At 38.6% G+C, this 21,135-nt stretch overlaps 2 non-coding genes across 2 annotated transcripts; one reads left to right on the top strand and one right to left on the bottom strand.

Annotated features, from left to right (window-relative positions):
• Positions 1 to 2,722: 2,722 nt before the first annotated feature.
• On the bottom strand, positions 2,723 to 2,830 carry LOC112725314 (small nucleolar RNA R71). Its single transcript, XR_003164430.1, has one exon. It is a non-coding gene; the product is annotated as a small nucleolar RNA R71 (small nucleolar RNA).
• Positions 2,831 to 12,530: 9,700 nt separating this feature from the next.
• LOC112725396 (small nucleolar RNA R71) lies at positions 12,531 to 12,638 on the top strand. Its single transcript, XR_003164507.1, has one exon. It is a non-coding gene; the product is annotated as a small nucleolar RNA R71 (small nucleolar RNA).
• The last annotated feature ends 8,497 nt before the right edge of the window (positions 12,639 to 21,135 follow it).

Below are 21,135 nucleotides of genomic sequence, written 5' to 3'. Positions count from 1 at the left end.
GGTATTCCGAGTAGGATCTGGGACGGGATGACTGTGACGAGCTTCAAACTCACGAATGTTGGGCGCAGTGACAGTGTGCAAAAGGATAGAGAGATCCTATTCGGACACAAGTGAGAACTGACAGATGATTAGCCGTGCGGTAGCTGTGCCTGGTATTTTTCATCCGAGACGAGAGATCCGACGGTTGATTAGCCGTACAGAAACCGTACCTGGACCATTTTCACTGAGAGGACGGACGGTAACCATTGACAACGGTGATCCACCAACATACAGCTTGCCATGGAAGGGAGTACGCATGATTGGATGAAGACGATAGGAAAGCAGAGGTTCTGAAGCAACAAAGCATCTCCAAACGTTTATCTGAAATTTCCACCAATGAATTACATAAGTATATTTATTTTAATTTACGTTTTATTTATCTTTCAATTATCAAAACTCATAACCAATTGAATCCGCCTGACTAAGATTTACAGGATGACCATAGCTTGCTTCAAGCCGGCAATCTCCGTGGGATCGATCCTTACTCGCGTAAGGTTTTATTACTTGGACGACCTAGTGCACTTACTGGTTAGTTGTACCGGAGTTGTGAAAAGTGTGATCACAATTCCGTGCACCAAGTTTTTGGTGCCGTTGCCGGGGATTGTTCGAGTTTGGACAACTGACGGTTCATCTTGTTACTTAGATTGGGTAATTTTATTATATGTTTAAGCTTTTTATTTTTATTTTCGAAAAAAAATTTGTATTTCTTATTTGAGTCTTGTGTCAAATTTTAAGTTTTGTGTCAACTGCATTTTTTAATTTAATTTTCTTAAAATTTTTGAAAATTCATGCATTATGTTCTTCATGATCTTCAAGTTGTTCTTGATGATTTTTTTTGTTTGATCTTTACATTTTTTTATTTTGTGTCTTTTCTTGTTTTTCATATGCATTTTCAAATTGTTAGTGTCCCTAGTACAAAAGTTCTTAAGTTTGGTGTCTTGCATGTCTTTCTTTTCTTAAAAATTTTCAAAAATATGCTCTTGATGTTCATCATGATCTTCAAAGTGTTCTTGGTGTTCATCTTGACATTCAAAGTGTTCTTGCATGCATTATTTGTTTTGATTTTAAATTTTTGTGTTTTGTTTCATTTTGTTGTTTTTCTCTCTCCTTATTAAAAATTCAAAAGTCAAAAAAATATCTTTTCCTTATTCTTCTCATAATTTTCGAAATTTTGAGTTGACTTGGTCAATAATTTTTAAAATTTAGTTGTTTCTTGTTAGTCAAGTCAAAATTTTAATTTAAAAACTTTATCTTTTCAAATCTTTTTCAAAATCAATTCTTTTTCATTTTTTTATGATTTTCGAATTTCATTCTTAAATTTTTTCAAAATCTTTTTCATTTTTCTTTTAATGTTTTCGAAAATTTTAAAACTAATTTTTCAAAATCTTTTTCTTAATTTTATTTCATATTTTCGAAAATCCTTGCTAACAATTAATGTTTTGATTCAAAAATTTCAATTTTGTTACTTTCTTGTTAGGAAAGGTTCAATCTTTAAATTCTAGAATCATATCTTTTAGTTTCTTGTTAGTCAAGTCATCAACTTTAATTTTAAAAATCAAATATTTTTAATTTTTTTTCAATTATTTTTCAAAATAAATTTCAATCATATCTTTTTAAAATTTTAATTTCAAAATCTTTTTCTAATTTCTTATCTTTTCAAAATTTATTTTCAAATCTTTTTCAACTAACTACTTGACTTGTTTGTTTTAATTTTAAAAAAGTTTACTATTTCTTATCTTTTTCAAAACCACCTAACTACTTTTTCACTTCTAATTTTCGAAAATCACTAACCACTTTTTCAAAAATCTTTTTAATTAACTAATTGTTTTAGTTTTTAATTTTCTTGTATTTCTTTTTCAAATTTTCGAAACTAACTTAATTAATTAAATAAAATAAAAATATTTTTCTTTTCCCTCTTCTTAAAATTCGAATACTCTCTCTCTCATCTCTTTCTATTTATTTTATTTATTTACTAACATTTCTCTTCTACTCATCTAATAATTCGAACCCTCTCCCTCTCTCTGTGTTCGAATTCTTCTTATTCTCTCTCTACCTCATTCTTCTATTCTTCTTTTCCTCTGACACATAAAGAAATCTTTATACTGTGATATAGAGGATTCCTCTTCTCTCTTTGTTCTCTTCTTTTTCATATGAGCAGGAACAGGGATAAAGACATTCTTGTTGAAGCTAATCCTGAACCTGAAAGGACTCTGAAGAGGAAGCTAAAGCACAACACTCTGGAGAGGACCTTACAGAAAATTTCGAAAAAGAAGCAGACATGGCAGCCGAACCCAACAACAATGGTGGAGATGTAAGGAAGATGCTTGGTGACTTTACTGCACCAACTTCCAACTTCTATGGAAGAAGCATCTCAATTCCTGCAATTGGAGCAAACAACTTTGAGCTTAAGCCTCAATTAGTTTCTCTAATGCAGCAGAATTGCAAGTTTCATGGACTTCCATTGGAAGATCCTCATCAGTTCTTAGCTGAATTCTTGCAAATCTGTGACACTGTTAAGACCAATGGGGTTGATCCCGAGGTCTACAGACTTATGCTTTTCCCCTTTGCTGTACGAGACAGAGCTAGGATATGGTTGGACTCACAACCTAGAGAAAGCTTGAACTCTTGGGAAAAGTTGGTCAATACTTTTTTGGCCAAATTCTTTCCACTTCAAAAGATGAGCAAGCTTAGAATGGAAGTCCAAACTTTCAGACAAAAGGAAGGTGAATCCCTCTATGAAGCTTGGAAAAGATACAAGCAATTGATCAGAAGGTGTCCTTCTGACATGCTTTCAGAATGGAGCATCTTATGTATATTCTATGATGGTCTGTCTGAATTGTCCAAGATGTCATTGGACCACTCTGCTGGTGGATCTCTTCATCTGAAGAAAATACCTGTAGAAGCCCAGGAACTCATTGAAATGGTTGCAAATAACCAGTTCATGTATACTTCTGAAAGAAATCCTGTGAATAATGGGATGACTCAGAAGAAAGGAGTTCTTGAGATTGATACTCTGAATGCCATATTGGCTCAGAACAAGATATTGACTTAGCAAGTCAATATGATTTCTCAGAATCTGACTAGATTGCAAGCTGCATCCGGCAGTGCTAAAGAAGCCTCCCATGAAGGAGAGGCTTATGATCCTGAGAATCCTGGAATGAAAGAAGTGAATTACATGGGAGAATCCTATGGAAACACTTACAATCCTTCATGAAGGAATCATCCTAATTCCTCATGGAAGGATCAGCAGAAGCCTAATCAAGGCTTTAATAATAATAATGGTGGGAGAATTCGGTTTGGCAATAGCAAACCTTTTCCATCATCGTCTCAGCAACAGACAGAGAATTCTAGGCAGAGCCTCTCTGACTTAGCAACCATAGTCTCTGATCTAACTAAGACCACTCACAGTTTTATGACTGAAACAAAGTCTTCCATTAGAAATCTGGAGGCACAAGTGGGTCAGCTGAGTAAAAGAGTTACTAAAACTCCTCCTAGTACTCTTCCAAGCAGTACAGAAGAGAATCCCAAAAGAGAGTTCAAGGCCATAACTATATCCAAAGTGGCCAAACCTAGAGAGAGTAAAAAGGTAGTGATTTCCAGTGAGGAAGACCTTGCTGGACGTCCACTAACCAATAAGGAGTTCCCTATTGAGGAACCAAAAGAATCTGAGGATCATATAGAGACCATAGAGATTCCATGAAACTTAATGCTGCAGTTCATGAGCTCTGATGAAGATTCTTCCTCTAATAAGGATGAAGATCTTGTTGAAGAGCAAGTTGCTCAATATCTTGGAGCAATCATGAAGCTGAATGCCAAGCTATTTGGTAATGAGACTTGGGAGGATAGACCTCCATTGCTCATTAAGGAACTGAATACCTTGGTTCAGCAGAAATTACCTCAAAAGAAGCCGGATCCCGGAAGGTTCTTAATTCCTTGCACCATAGGCACCATGACCTTTGAGAAGGCTATGTGACCTTGGTTCAAGTATTAACCTCATACCACTCTCTGTAATGGAGAAACTGGGGATCTTTGAGGTACAAGCTGCAAGAATCTCACTAGAGATGGCAGACAAATCAATGAAACAGGCTTATGGACTTATAGAGAATGTCTTAGTGAAGGTTGAAGGCCTTTACATCCCTGCTGACTTCATAATCCTAGACACTGGGAAGGATGAGGATGAATGCATCATCCTTGGAAGGCCCTTCCTAGCCACAGTAAGAGCTGTGATTGATGTGGACAGAGGAGAGTTAGTCCTGCAACTGAATGAGGACTACCTTATGTTCAAGGCTCAAGGATCTTCCTCTGTAACCATGGAGAGGAAGCATGAAAAGCTTCTCTCAATACAGAGTCAAGCAGAGCCCCCACATTTAAACTCTAAGTTTGGTGTTGGGAGGCCACCATCATGCTCTGAGTGTCTGTGAAGCTCTATAAGAGCTCACTGTCAAACTATTGACATTAAAGAAGCGCTTATTGGGAGGCAACCGAATCTTATTTATCTATGTTAATTACTGTTTCATTTCATTTTCCATTGTTAATTTATGTTTTCTTTAGGTTGATGATCATGTGGAGTCATAAAAATAGCTGCAGAATTAAAGCGAAATAAAAAACAGCATCAAAAATAGCACACCCTGGAGAACAGGCTTACTGGCATTTAAACGCTAGTAAGGATAGCAGAATGGGAATTTAACGCCCAGTCTGGCAGCATTCTGGGCGTTAAACGCCATAATTGGCAGACAGACTAGCGTTTAACGCCAGAAAAGGGTGTCTGGCTGGCGTTAAATGCCAGAAAGGGGCATCATCCTGGCGTTTAACGCTAGGAAAGGCAGCAGACTGGCGTTTAAATGCCAGAAAGGGCTATCTAGGAGCTTTTAAACGCCAGAAAGGTGCAGGGAGCAGAATTCCTTGACACCTCAGGATCTGTGAACCCCACAGGATCCCCACCTACCCCAACTCACTCTCTCTCCTTTTCACACCTTTCCATAACACTCTTCCCCAGAATAACCTCCACCAATCACCTCCATTTCTCCTCCAAACCATCGTACAACCCACCTACCCCCACCCATTCAAATTCAAACCATCTCCCTCCTAAACCCAACCCCTATTACAAGAATTCCCTCTCCACTCCACTCCTATATAAGCCCCTCATCACTCCTTCATTTTCACACATCATAACCACCTAAAACCCCCCTTAGCCGAACCATTAACACACCTCTATCTCCTCCATCTCTTCTTCCTCTAATCCTTTCTTTCTTCTTTTGCTCGAGAACGAGAAAACCTTTTAAGTTTTGTGTGGAAAAAGCTCTGCTTTTTGTTTTTTCATAACCATTAATGGCACCTAAGGCCGGAGAAACCTCTAGGAAGAAGAAAGGGAAGGCAGTTGCTTCCAACTCCGAGTCATGGGAGATGGAGAGATTCATCTCAAAAGCCCATCACTAGAAAGAGGATAGAGCAAACAAGAGAGCCCACTCATGGACCTCAACAAGAGCATGAGAAAGTCCCTCATCAAGAAATCCCTGAGATGCCTCAAGGGATGCATTTTCCTCCATACAACTATTGGGAGAAACTCAACACCTCTTTAGGAGAATTGAGTTCCAACATGGAGCAACTACGAGTGGAGCACCAAGAACACTCCATCATCCTCCATGAAATCAGAGAGAACCAAAAGGCCATGAGAGAGGAGCAACAAAGGCAAGGAAGAGATATAGAGGAGCTCAAGAACACCATTGGTTCTTCAAGAGGAAGAAGAAGCCACCATCACTAAGGTGGACCCATTCTTTAATCTCCTTGTTTATTTTCTTTTCTGTTTTTGATTTTTATGCTTTATGTTTTGACTATGTTTGTGTCTTCATTACATGATCATTAGTGTTTAGTGTCTATGTCTTAAAGCTATGAATGTTCCATGAATATTTCACCTTTCTTAAATGAAAAATGTTTTTTGAAAAAGAAAAAGAAGTACATGAATTTCGAATTCTATCTTGAAAATAGTTTAATTATTTTGATGTGGTGGTGGTGCACGAAATTGTGATGTCCAGGCTCGAACAATCCCTGGTAATGGCTCCAAAGCTTGGTGCTTTGATCTTAATTCATAATTGTCACAACTTCGATACAACTAACCAGCAAGTGCACTGGGTCGTCCAAGTAATACCTTACGTGAGTAAGGGTCGAATCCCACGGAGATTGTTGGTATGAAGCAAGCTATGGTCACCTTGTAAATCTCAGTCAGGCAGATATAAAGTGATAATGGTGTTTTCGAATTTAATATAATAAAATATGGATAGAGATACTTATGTAATTCATTGGTAGGAATTTCAGATAAGCGAATGGAGATGCTTTTCGTTCCTCTGAACCTCTGCTTTCCTGCTATCTTCATCCAATCGGTCTTACTCCTTTCCATGGCTGGCTTTATGCAAGGGCATCACCGTTGTCAGTGGCTACATCCCCTCCTCTCAGTGAATAATATGCTCACTCACCCTGTCACGGCACGGCTATTCATCTGTCGGTTCTCGATCATGCTGGAATAGGATTCACCCTCCTTTTGCGTCTGTCACTAACGCCCAACACTCGCGAGTTTGAAGCTCGTCACAGTCATTCAATCATTGAATCCTACTCAGAATACCACAGACAAGGTTTAGACCTTCCGGATTCTCTTGAATGCCGCCATCATTCTAGCTTACGCCACGAAGATTCTGGTTAGGAGATCTAAGAGATACTCATTCTAGCTTAATTCATGTAGAATAGAAGTGTTTGTCAGGCACGCGTTCATAAGGGAGAAGGATGATGAGCGTCACACATAATCATCACCTTCATCACGTTCTTGGGTGCGAATGGATATCTTAGAAGCGAAATAAGAAGAATTGAATAGAAAACAGTAGTACTTTGCATTAATCTTTGAGGAACAGCAGAGCTCCACACCTTAATCTATGGAGTGTAGAAACTCTACCGTATGAAAATACATAAGTGAAGGTCCAGGCATGGCCATGTGGCCAGCCCCTATGGTCTAAGAACAATGCGTTCAAAGATGGTCCTAAGATGATCAAAAGATACCTCATACAACAGTAAAAGGTCCTATTTATAATAAACTAGCTACTAGGGTTTACATGAGTAAGTAATTGATGCATAAATCCACTTCCGGGGCCCACTTGGTGTGTGTTTGGGCTGAACCTGAGTATTTCACGTGCAGAGGCCATTTGTGGAGTTGAACGCCAGTTTCTGTGCCAGTTTGGGTGTTCAACTCTGGTTTTGGATCCTTTTCTGGCGCTGGACGCCAGATTTGGGCAGAAGGCTGGCGTTGAACGCCAGTTTACGTCGTCAATTCTTGGCCAAAGTATGGACTATTATATATTTCTGGAAAGCCCTGGATGTCTACTTTCCAACGCAATTGGAAGCGCGCCATTTCGAGTTCTGTAGCTCCAGAAAATCCACTTTGAGTGCAGGGAGGTCAGAATCCAACAGCATCAGCAGTCCTTTTTCAACCTCTGAATCTGATTTCTGCTCAAGTCCCTCAATTTCAGCCAGAAAATACCTGAAATCACAGAAAAACACACAAACTCATAGTAAAGTCCAGAAATGTGAATTTAACATAAAAACTAAGGAAAACATCCCTAAAAGTAACTAGATCCTACTAAAAATATACTAAAAACAGTGTCAAAAAGCGTATAAATTATCCGCTCATCACAACACCAAAATTAAATTGTTGCTTGTCCCCAAGCAACTGAAAATCAAATAGGATAAAAAGAAGAGAATATACTATAAATTCCAAACTATCAATGAAACATAGCTTCAATCAAATGAGCGGGACTTATAGCTTTTTGCCTCTTGAATAGTGTTGGCATCTCACTTTATCCATTGAGGTTCAGAATGATTGGCATCTATAGGAACTCAGAGTTCAGATGGTGTTATTGATTCTCCTAGTTCAGTATGATGATTCTTGAACACAGCTTCTTTATGAGTCTTGGCCGTGGCCCTAAGCACTTTGTTTTCCAGTATTACCACCGGATACATAAATGCCACAGACACATAATTGGGTGAACCTTTTCAGATTGTGACTCAGCTTTGCTAAAGTCCCCAATTAGAGGTGTCCAGGGTTCTTAAGCACACTCTTTGTTTTTGCTTTGGACCTTGACTTTAACTGCTCAGTCTCAAGTTTTCACTTGACACCTACACGCCACAAGCACATGGTTAGGGACAGCTTGGTTTAGCCGCTTAGACCAGGATTTTATTCCTTTAGGCCCTCCTATCCACTGATGCTCAAAGCCTTGGGATCCTTTTTATTTGCCCTTGCCTTTTGGTTTTAAGGGTTATTGGCTTTTTCTGCTTGCTTTTTCTTTTTCTTTCTATTTTTTTTCTATTTTTTTTCGCCCCCCCCTTTTTTTTTTCTGCAAGCTTTGTTCTTTGCTGCTTTTTCTTGCTTCAAGAATCATTTTTATGATTTTTCAGATTATCGAATAGCATGTCTCCTAGTCATCATTCTTTCAAGAGCCAACATATTTAACATTCTTAAACAACAACTTCAAAAGACATATGCACTGTTCAAGCATACATTCAGAAAACAAGAAGCATTGTCACCACATCAATATAATTAAACTAAGTTCAAGGATAGATTCGAAACTCATGTACTTCTTGTTCTTTTGAATTAAAACAGTTTTCATTTAAGAGAAGTGATGGATTCATAGGACATTCATATCTTTAAGACAAAGTTACTAACTACTAATGATCATGTAGTGAAGGTACAAACATAGATAAGCACATAATATAGAAAACGAAAAACAGAGAAGGCAAGAACAAGGAATGAATCCACCTTAGTGATGGTGGCGTTTCCTTCTTGAGGAACCAATGATGTCCTTGAGCTCTTCTATGTCTCTTCCTTGTCTTTGTTGCTCCTCCCTCATTGCTTTTTGATCTTCTCTTATTTCATGAAGCATGATGGAGTGCTCTTGATGTTCCACCCTTAGTTGTCCCATATTGGAACTCAATTCTCCTAGGGAGGTGTTGATTTGCTCCCAATAATTTTGTGGAGGAAAGTGCATTTGAGGCATTTCTGGAATCTCATGGTGATGAGCTTCATACGCCTCTTGAGCTCCATGACTGGGCTCTCTTGCTTGCTCCATCTTTTTCTTAGTGATGGGCTTGTCCTCTTTAATGAGGATATCTCCCTCTATGTCAATCCCAGCCGAATTGCATAGGTGGCAGATGAGGTGAGGAAAGGCTAACCTTGCCATAGTGGAGGACTTGTCAGCCACCTTGTAGAGTTCTTGAGGTATGATCTCATGAACTTCCACCTCTTCTCCAATCATGATGCTATGAATCATGATGGCCCGGTCTATAGTAACTTCAGACCGGTTGCTAGTGGGAATGATTGAGCATTGAATAAACTCCAACCATCCTCTAGCTATAGGCTTGAGGTCCAATCTTCTTAGTTGAACCGGCTTGCCTTTGGAGTCAATCTTCCATTGAGCTCCTTCTACACATACGTCCATAAGGACTTGGTCCAACCTTTGATCAAAGTTGACTCTTCTTGTGTAGGGGCGTGCGTTCTCTTCCATGTATGGCAAGTTAAACGCCAACCTCACATTCTCCGGACTAAAATCTAAGTATTTCCCCCGAACCATTGTAACATAGTTCTTTGGATCCGGGTTCTTACTTTGATCATGGTTCTTGGTGATCCATGCATTGGCATAGAACTCTTGAACCATTAGGATGCCGACTTGTTGGATGGGATTTGTTAGAACTTCCCAACCTCTTCTTTGAATTTCATGTCGGATCTCCGGATACTCATTTCTTTTGAGTTTAAAAGGGACCTCAGGGATCACCTTTTTCTTGGCCACAACATCATAGAAGTGGTCTTGATGGGCTTTGGAGATGAACCTTTCCATCTCCCATGACTCGGATGTGGAAGCTTTTGTCTTCCCTTTCCCTCTTCTAGAGGATTTTCCGTTCTTAGATGCCATCAATGGTAATGGAAAAACAAAAAAGCTATGCTTTTACCACACCAAACTTAGAATATTGCTCGCCCTCGAGCAATAAACAAAAGAATAGAAGAAGAAGAAGAAGAAATATGGAGAGGGAGAGGGAGATGTGGTTTCGGCCAAGAAGGGTATAGAGGGGTTGTGTTGTGTGAATTTGATGAAGAATGGAGGTCTTTATATAGGGAAGGGAGGTGGGGTATTGTTTCGGCCATATGGGTGGGTTTGGGTGGGAAATTGGTTTTGAATTTTGAAGGTAGGTGGAGTTTATAAGGTAGGTTTATTGGGAAGAGTGGGTGGATGTGAGTGGTGAAGGAGAATGGTGAGAAGAAGTGAGTGGAGGTAGGTGGGGATCCTGTGGGGTCCATAGATCCTGAGTGATCCTGTGGGGTCCACAGATCCTGAGGTGTCAAGGCATTTACATCCCTGCACCCATTAGGCATGTAAAAATGCCTTTGTACCCAACTCTGGGCGTTCAGCGCCAGGTTGGTGGCCATTTTGGGCGTTCAACGCCCATTTGTGTGCCATTTCTGGCGTTGAACGCCAGAACCATGCCTGTTCTGGCGTTCAGCGCCCAGAAGCTGCCCATTTTGGGCGTTCAGCGCCAGAATCATGCTCTGTTCTGGCGCTGAACGCCAGACAGATGCTCCTCCAGGGTGTGATTTTTCTTCTGCTGTTTTTGATTCTGTTTTCAATTTTTTATATTTATTTTGTGACTCCACATGATCATTAACCTAAGAAAACATGAAAAAAAATAAAAATAAGAATTAGATAAACATTGGGTTGCCTCCCAACAAGCGCTTCTTTAATGTCAATAGCTTGACAGTGGGCTCTCATGGAGCCTCACAGATGTGCAGAGCTTTGTTGAGACTTTCCTACACCAAACTTAGAGTTTGGATATGGGAGTTCAACACCAAACTTAGAGTTTGGTTGTGGCCTCCCAACACCAAACTTAGAGTTTGACTGTGGGGGCTCTGGTTGACTCTGCTTGGAGAGAAGCTTTTTCTGCTTCCTCTCCATGGTTGCAGAGGGAGATCCTTGAGTTTTGAATACAAGGGAGTTCTCATTCTATTGAAGGACTATTTCACCTCTGTCAACATCAATCACAGCTCTTGCTGTGGCCAGGAAAAGTCTTCCTAGGATGATGGATTCATCCTCTTCCTTTCCAGTATCCAGGACTATGAAATCAGTAGGTATGTAAAGGCCCTCAACCTTTACTAATACATCTTCTACTTGTCCATAAGCCTGTCTTCTTGAGCTGTCTGCCATCTCTAGTGAGATTTTAGCAGCTTGCACCCTATAGATTCCCAGTTTCTCTATTACAGAGAGGGGCATGAGGTTTATCCCTGAACCAAGGTCACACAGAGCCTTAAAGATCATGGTGCCTATGGTACAAGGGATTATGAACTTTCCAGGATCCTGTCTCTTCTGAGGCAATGTCAGTTGATCCAGATCACTTAGTTCATTGATGAACAAGGGAGGTTCAACTTCCCAAGTATCAATGCCAAACAATTTGGCATTCAGCTTCATGATTGCACCAAGAAACTTGGCAGTTTGCTCTTCAGTAACATCCTCATTCTCTTCAGAAGAGGAATACTTATCAGAGCTCATGAAGGGCATAAGGAGGTTCAATGGAATCTCTATGGTCTCTAGATGAGTCTCAGATTCCTTTGGTTCCTCAGAGGGAAGCTCCTTATTGACCACTGGACGTCCCAGGAGGTCTTCCTCCTTGGGATTCACGTCCTCTCCTCTCCTCATAGGTTCGGCCATGGCGCTTATGTCAATGGCCTTGCACTCTCCTTTTGGGTTCTCTTCTGTATTGCTTGGGAGAGTACTAGGAGGGATTTCAGTGATCCTTTTACTCAGCTGGCCCACTTGTGCTTCCAGATTTCCAATAGAAGACCTTGTTTCATTCATGAAACTTACAGTGGCCTTAGATAGATCAGAGACTAGATTTGCTAAATTAGAAGCATTTTGTTCAGAGTTCTCTGTCTGTTGCTGAGTTGATGATGGAAAAGGCTTGCTATTGCTAAACCTATTTCTTCCACCATTATTAAAGCCTTGTTGGGGCTTTTGATCCTTCCATGAGAAATTTGGATGATTTCTCCATGTTGAGTTATAGGTGTTTCCATAAGGTTCACCTAAGTAATTAACCTCTGCTATTGCAGGGTTCTCAGGATCATAAGCTTCTTCTTCAGAAGATGCCTCTTGAGTACTGTTGGATGCAGCTTGCATTCCATGCAGACTCTGAGAAATCATATTGACTTGCTGAGTCAATATTTTATTCTGAGCCAATATGGCATTCAGAGTATCAACCTCAAGAACTCCCTTCTTCATAGGCGTCCCATTACTCACAGGATTCCTTTCAGAAGTGTACATGAACTGGTTATTAGCAACCATATCAATGAGTTCTTGAGCTTCTGCAGGCGTTTTCTTTAGGTGAATGGATCCACTTGCAGAAGTGTCCAGTGACATCTTTGATAGCTCAGATAAACCATCATAGAATATATCCAGGATGGTCCATTCTGAAAGCATGTCAGAAGGACACTTTTTGGTCAACTGTTTGTATCTTTCCCAAGCTTCATAGAGGGATTCACCTTCTTTCTGTCTGAAGGTTTGGACATCCGCTCTAAGCTTGCTCAGCTTTTGAGGAGGAAAGTACTTGGCTAAGAAAGCCATGACCAGCTTATCCCAAGAGTTCAGGCTGTCTTTGGGTTGAGAATCCAACCACAATCTAGCTCTGTCTCTTACAGCAAAGGGGAAAAGCATGAGCCTGTAGACTTCAGGATCTACTCCATTAGTCTTAACAGTATCACATATCTGCAAGAATTCAGTTAAGAACTGAAAAGGATCTTCAGATGGAAGTCCATGAAACTTGCAGTTTTGCTGCATCAGAGAAACTAATTGAGGTTTCAGCTCAAAGTTGTTTGCTCCAATGACAGGAATGGAGATGCTTCTTCCATGTAAATTGGAATTAGGTGCAGTAAAGTCACCAAGCATCTTCCTTACATTATTATTATTTTCGGCTGCCATCTCCTCTGCCTGTTCGAAAATTTCTGAAAGGTTATCTCTGGATTGTTGTATTTTAGCTTCTCTTAATTTTTTCTTCAGAGTCCTTTCAGGTTCTGGATCTGCTTCCACAAGAATGTTCTTATCCTTGCTCCTGCTCATATGACAAAGAAGAAGGCACAGAAAAATAATAATAATAATAGAGATTCTCTTTACCACAGTATAGAGGTCCCCTTATGTGAGTAGAAGAAAAGAGGAAGAAATTCGAACACAGATAGAAGAGGGGGTTCGAATTTGGTGATGATGTGAGGAAGAGATGTTAGTTAATGAATGAATAAATAAATAGAATAAGATGAGAGAGAAGGAGGGAATTTTCGAAAATTATTTTTGAAAAGGAGTTAGTGATTTTTGAAAATGGTTTTTGAATAATTGTTAGTAATTTTCGAAAATTAAATTTTTTTTTAAAATTAAAATAATTAATAAATTAAAAAGAAATTTTGAAAAAGGGGGAAGATATTTTCGAAAAATGAGAGAGAGAGAGTTAGTTAGGTGGTTTTAAAAAAGTTAAGAAACAAACAAAAAGTTAGTTAGTTAGTTGAAACAAATTTTTTTGAAAAGATAAGAAGTTAGGAAGTTAGAAAAGATATTTTGAAAAGATATTTTTGAAAAAGATAAGATAAGAAGATATTTTTGAAAAGATATGATTGAAATTAGTTTTGAAAAAGATTTGATTTTTAAAATCACAATTAATGACTTGATTCATAAGAAATCACAAGATATGATTCTAGAACTTAAAGTTTGAATCTTTCTTAACAAGCAAGTAACAAACTTCAAATTTTTTTAAATCAAAACATTAATTGTTTATGTTATTTTCGAAAATTTGGTATAAAAATAAGAAAAAGATTTTTGAAAAATATTTTTGGAATTTTCGAAAATAACTAAGAATTTTGAAAAAGATTTGATTTTTGAAAAAGATTTTGAAAAAGATAAGATTTTCAAATTGAAAATTTGATTTGACTCATAAGAAACAACTTGATTTTAAAAATTTTTGAAAAAGTCAATCCAAATTTTCGAATTTGAGGAGAGAAAAAGGGAAAGATATTTTTTTGATTTTTGAAATTTTTATGAAAAACATGAAAATTATGCAATGCATGAAATTTTTAGATCAAAACATGTGATGCATGAAAGAATGCCATGAATGTCAAGATGAACACCAAGAACACTATGAAGATCTTGATGAACATCAAGAACATATTTTTGAAAAATTTTTAATGCAAAGAAAACATGCAAGACACCAAACTTAGAATTCTTTAATGCTTAGACACTAAGAATTCAAGAATGCATATGAAAAACATGAAAAGACGCAAAACAAAAAATCATCAAGATCAAACAAGAAGACTTACCAAGAACAACTTGAAGATCATGAAGAACACCATGAATGCATGAGAATTTTCGAAAATTGCAAGATACATATGCAATTGACACCAAACTTATGATATGACTCAAGACTCAAACAAGAAACAGAAAAATATTTTTGATTTTTATGATTTTCTAAAATTTTTTTTTTGTTATTTTTCGAAAATTAATTGAAAAAGGAAAATAAGGATTCCAAAATTTTTAATATGAATTCCAGGAATCTTGCCATGTTAGTCTAAAGCTTCAGTCCAGGAATTAGACATGGCTCACTAGCCAGCCAAGCTTTCAATGAAAGCTCCAGTCCAAAACACTAGACATGGCCAATGGCCAGCCAAGCTTTAGCCTTTAACACCAGAGTATATTGATCTTGATAACAAAGTGCAAGCCTCAGTCCAAATAAATTTAGACATGGCTTTACAGCCAGCCAAGCTTCACATGCTTCATGAAACACTAGAATTCATTCTTAAAAATTTTGAATAAATTTTTGAAAACATTTTTATTTTTTTCGAAAACAGATGAAAAATTTTTTTGAAAATATTTTTGAAAAGAAAACAAAAAGAAAATTACCTAATCTGAGCAACCAGATGAGCCGTCAGTTGTCCAAACTCAAACAATCCCCGGCAACGGCGCCAAAAACTTGGTGCACGAAATTGTGATGTCCAGGCTCGAACAATCCCTGGTAATGGCTCCAAAGCTTGGTGCTTTGATCTTAATTCATAATTGTCACAACTTCGATACAACTAACCAGCAAGTGCACTGGGTCGTCCAAGTAATACCTTACGTGAGTAAGGGTCGAATCCCACGGAGATTGTTGGTATGAAGCAAGCTATGGTCACCTTGTAAATCTCAGTCAGGCAGATATAAAGTGATAATGGTGTTTTCGAATTTAATATAATAAAATAGGGATAGAGATACTTATGTAATTCATTGGTAGGAATTTCAGATAAGCGAATGGAGATGCTTTTCGTTCCTCTGAACCTCTGCTTTCCTGCTATCTTCATCCAATCGGTCTTACTCCTTTCCATGGCTGGCTTTATGCAAGGGCATCACCGTTGTCAGTGGCTACATCCCCTCCTCTCAGTGAATAATATGCTCACGCACCCTGTCACGGCACGGCTATTCATCTGTCGGTTCTCGATCATGCTGGAATAGGATTCACCCTCCTTTTGCGTCTGTCACTAACGCCCAGCACTCGCGAGTTTGAAGCTCGTCACAGTCATTCAATCATTGAATCCTACTCAGAATACCACAGACAAGGTTTAGACCTTCCGGATTCTCTTGAATGCCGCCATCATTCTAGCTTACGCCACGAAGATTCTGGTTAGGAGATCTAAGAGATACTCATTCTAGCTTAATTCATGTAGAATAGAAGTGTTTGTCAGGCACGCGTTCATAAGGGAGAAGGATGATGAGCGTCACACATAATCATCACCTTCATCACGTTCTTGGGTGCGAATGGATATCTTAGAAGCGAAATAAGAAGAATTGAATAGAAAACAGTAGTACTTTGCATTAATCTTTGAGGAACAGCAGAGCTCTACACCTTAATCTATGGAGTGTAGAAACTCTACCGTATGAAAATACATAAGTGAAGGTCCAGGCATGGCCATGTGGCCAGCCCCTATGGTCTAAGAACAATGCGTTCAAAGATGGTCCTAAGATCCTAAGATGATCAAAAGATACCTCATACAACAGTAAAAGGTCCTATTTATAATAAACTAGCTACTAGGGTTTACATGAGTAAGTAATTGATGCATAAATCCACTTCCGGGGCCCACTTGGTGTGTGTTTGGGCTGAGCCTGAGTGTTTCACGTGCAGAGGCCATTTGTGGAGTTGAACGCCAGTTTCTGTGCCAGTTTGGGCGTTCAACTCTGGTTTTGGATCCTTTTCTGGCGCTGGACGCCAGATTTGGGCAGAAGGCTGGCGTTGAACGCCAGTTTACGTCGTCAATTCTTGGCCAAAGTATAGACTATTATATATTGCTGGAAAGCCCTGGATGTCTACTTTCCAACGCAATTGGAAGCGCGCCATTTCGAGTTCTGTAGCTCCAGAAAATCCACTTTGAGTGCAGGGAGGTCAGAATCCAACAGCATCAGCAGTCCTTTTTCAACCTCTGAATCTGATTTCTGCTCAAGTCCCTCAATTTCAGCCAGAAAATACCTGAAATCACAGAAAAACACACAAACTCATAGTAAAGTCCAGAAATGTGAATTTAACATAAAAACTAAGGAAAACATCCCTAAAAGTAACTAGATCCTACTAAAAATATACTAAAAACAGTGTCAAAAAGCGTATAAATTATCCGCTCATCAGGTGGCAATACTTTTTGTTTTCTAAATGAATGCTTGAACAGTGCATATTTTTTATAGTGAAGTTTATGAATGTTAAAATTGTTGGCTCTTGAGAGAATAATGAAAAAAGAGAAATGTTATTGATAATCTGAAAAATCATAAAATTGATTCTTGAAGCAAGAAAAAGCAGTGAACAACACAAAGCTTGCGAGAAAAAAAGGGCGAAAAATAAAGAAAAAGAAAGAAAAAGAAAAAGCAAGCAGAGAAAGCCAATAGCTCTTTAAACCAAAAGGCAAGAGCAAAAAGCCAGTAACCCTTTAAACTAAAAGGCAAGGGTAAAATAGATCCAAGGCTTTGAGCATCAATGGATAAGAGGTCCCAAAAGGAATAAAATCCTGGCCTAAGCGGCTAAATCAAGCTATCCCTAACCATGTGCTTGTGTCATGAAGGTCCAAGTGAAAATCTTGGGACTGAGTGGTTAAAGTCGTGATCCAAAGCAAAAGAATGTGCTTAAGAACTCTGGGCACCTCTAACTAGGGACTCTAGCAAAGCTGAGTCACAATCTGAAAATGTTCACCTAGTTATGTGTCCGTGGCATTTATGTATCCGGTGGTAATACTGGAAAACAAAATGCTTAGGGTCACGACCAAGACTCATAAAGTAACTGTGTTCAAGAATCAACATACTAAACTAGGAAAATCAATAACACTATCTGAATTCCGATTTCCTATGGATGCCAATCATTCTGAACTTCAAAGGATAAAGTGAGATGCCAAAACTGTTCAGAAGCAAAAAGCTACTAGTCCCGCTCATCTAATTGGAACTAAGCTTCATTGATATTTTGAAATTTATTGTATTTTCTCTTCTTTTTATCTTATTTTATTTCTAGTTGCTTGGGGACAAGCAACAATTTAAGTTTGGTGTTGTGATGAGCGGATAATTTATACGCTTTTTGGCATTGTTTTTAGGTAGTTTTTAGCATGTTTTAGTTACTTTTTATTATATTTTTATTAGTTTTTATGAAAAAATCACATTTCCGAACTTTACTATGAGTTTGTGTGTTCTTCTGTAATTTCAGGTATTTTCTGGCTGAAATTGAGGGACCTGAGCAAAAGTCTGATTCAGAGGCTGAGAAAGGACTGCAGATGCTGTTGGATTCTGACCCTCCTGCACTCAAAGTGGATTTTCTGGAGCTATAGATGCCCAATTAGCGCGCTCTTAATTGCGTTGGAAAGTAGATATCTTGGGCTTTCCAGCAATGTGTAATAGTCTATACTTTGCTCGAGATTTGATGGCCTAAATTGGCATTTAAACACCAGCCAGAGACCCTTTTCTGGCGTAAAACGCCGAAACTGGCACCAGAACTGGAGTTAAACGCCCAAACTGGCGTTTAACTCTAGAAAAGGCCTATGCACGTGTAAAGCTCAATGCTCATCCCAAACACACACCAAGTGGGCCCCGGAAGTGGATTTCTGCACTATCTGCACTTAGTTACTTATTTTCTGTAATACTTAGTAACTAGTTTAGTATAAATACTAGTCTTTCCTATTGTATTCATACCTTTAGAATCTTTTGCCATTTTTCATATTTGGAGGCTGGCCACACGGCCATGCCAAGATATTTTTCTCTTATGTATTTTCTACGATGGAGTTTCTACACCTCATAGATTAAGGTGCAGAGCTCTGCTGTTCTTCATGAATTAATGCAAGTACTATTGTTTCTCTTTCAATTCACGCTTACTTCTTCTCCAAGATATACTCTCGTACTTAACTCAGTTAAGTCAGAATGAAGGGGTGACCCGTGACAATCACCCACTATTTTCGTTACTCGCTTAGCCAAGATCCGCGTGCCTGACAACCACAAGTGGTCTACATGATGTTCAACGTAGTCATTGGACGACAGCCGGAGTATAGTCTCTTGGGTCTCTGATCCACAGATTTGACTTGCCTCTCCTGACAACAGAGCATTTGAATCTGTGAGATTAGAACCTTCGTGGTAGAGGCTAGAACCAATTGGCAGCATTCCTGAGATCCGGAATGTCTAAACCTTGTCTGTGGTATTCCGAGTAGGATCTGGGATGGGATGACTGTGACGAGCTTCAAAATCACGAATATTGGGCGCAGTGACAGTGTGCAAAAGGATAGAGAGATCCTATTCCGACACAAGTGAGAACTGATAGATGATTAGCCGTGCGGTAGCTGTGCATGGTATTTTTCATCCGAGATGAGAGATCCGACAGTTGATTAGCCGTACAGAAACCGTACCTGGACCATTTTCACTGAGAGGACGGATGATAACCATTGACAACGGTGATCCACCAACATATAGCTTGCCATGGAAGGGAGAACGCATGACTAGATGAAGACGATAGGAAAGCAGAGGTTCAGAAGCAACAAAGCATCTCCAAACGGTTATCTAAAATTCCCACCAATGAATTACATAAGTATCTTTATTTTAATTTACGTTTTATTTATCTTTCAATTATCAAAACTCATAACCAATTGAATCTGCTTGACTAAGATTTACAAGATGACCATAGCTTGCTTCAAGCTGGCAATCTCCGTGGGATCGACCCTTACTCGCATAAGGTTTTATTACTTGGACGACCCAGTGCACTTGCTGGTTAGTTGTACCGGAGTTGTGAAAAGTGTGATCACAATTCCGTGCACCAATGTCCAACCATGTTTGATTATAGATGGTATAAAGATGTTTTTATGTCAAAAGTTATGATAAGAGATGATGCACATGCACCTTTATGGAAAGAAAGATTCGTATCAGCTCTGCAAAATTATTCTCTGAAAAAGTATTACAAAAATTACAAACACAGTTTGGAACCCATATTCCCTATAACTTATTAACTTTTGGACAATTGCATAACATAATAGTGCAAACACGCATAGTAGTATGCACAGATACCAAGATACAAAAAAAAAAAATAAAACAAGAAACTATCACGGGGAAAGGAGAACTTGGAACGTTTTGTTATCAATACGGAATAACTCCAGAGAAGGTACCCTGTAACACCCTACCACACAAAGTCTTATGCTTAAGTCATAAAACTGAGGTGTTGAGGTATTACGACCTCATAAAAAAATATAATATAGTTGAAAAAATTTTATATCTAGGAGCCTTTGAAGGAAAGTTTAAAACAAAATTCGTAATACTCACGTAAACGAAAACTTGCATATGAAGAAACGTAAGATATTTGTGTATGAATAATAAAAAGGGAGTGTCAAAGGTATAATTAACAAAGCTTCCAACTCGGTTCGCAAAGATAAATCGGCCAGAACATACAAGTATATATATATATATATATATATATATATATATATATATATATATATATATATTCTAAAATGACCCAAAGCAGAAAACGACAACCTGTTTCTCCGAGTCAACTTCTAAGAGGGACAAACATAAAATACAAGGTGGAGAATCTATATACATTCATAAATATAAACAAAGATACGACCCTGAATCCCAAGAGTTCTTCGCTTCGTCAGTGTCTCCAGAATACAGAGTGGTGCTTCTCAACCTGCATCTGAAGAACAACAATATTGTATGGGATGAGAATCGGAGGTTCTCAGTATAGTTAATGTGCCCACATATATAATAAGCAAGGTCCCGGGAAAGCCAAAGGCAATCCTAGAACGCCGACAATCGGATTATAAATCTTAAGGAACTAAAGCTAAAACCATAAACGAGGGTAGGTCTCTAAGGTTCTAAACTTGATCAGCATCTAATCAAAATCCTCAATCTCTTCGCCTTTCCTCCGTTTCTCCAACTCCGATAAAATTGCATAGACAGACAAAACAGACAAGTCAAACACATACAGAAAGCATATATAACAAGTAGGCAATTAGCAATTAACGTGAATAAACAATTAAGCAAGCCAAGACAATGCACGCTCAAACAAAATATACAAATGTACATGATGCATGCCTTTCCTAGCGCAGGCCATGAGCTCATGCGTCGGTTGTCTACCCGCAACCCGACGTTACTTGGAGTGAAACCCGAATATGGTACCTTTACTGTGTCAATTAGACACTTTGGCATCACGGTTACCCGTGTCAGTTAGGCCTCATCATAATAAAATTTTAATGTGTATCACAATAAGGAACAGTGCTATCAGTTAGGCGAACATTCCCGCATTAGCAATCTCAGGCTATCCGTTAGGCGGGCACTTTCACATTAGTAGTTTGGCACAAGACCCATTCAACATACACTTTTCATAATTTACTTATTCGTTTCAATTATCTCTTTCATACATGGTTTCTCATTTACTTTCTCTTTATCATGCCTCCGCATCACCAACATTATAAAACATACCTCCGCATCACCGCCTAGATAAACATACCTCCGCACCACCGTCTAATTATACATACCTCCGCATCACCCATTAACCTTAAACCTTCTT

Source organism: Arachis hypogaea, chromosome 11 (genome assembly GCF_003086295.3).
Source record: "Arachis hypogaea cultivar Tifrunner chromosome 11, arahy.Tifrunner.gnm2.J5K5, whole genome shotgun sequence".
Lineage (NCBI taxonomy): Eukaryota > Viridiplantae > Streptophyta > Magnoliopsida > Fabales > Fabaceae > Arachis > Arachis hypogaea.
Note: the sequence above shows the minus strand (reverse complement) of the source record. Positions and strands in the feature narration are given on the sequence as shown.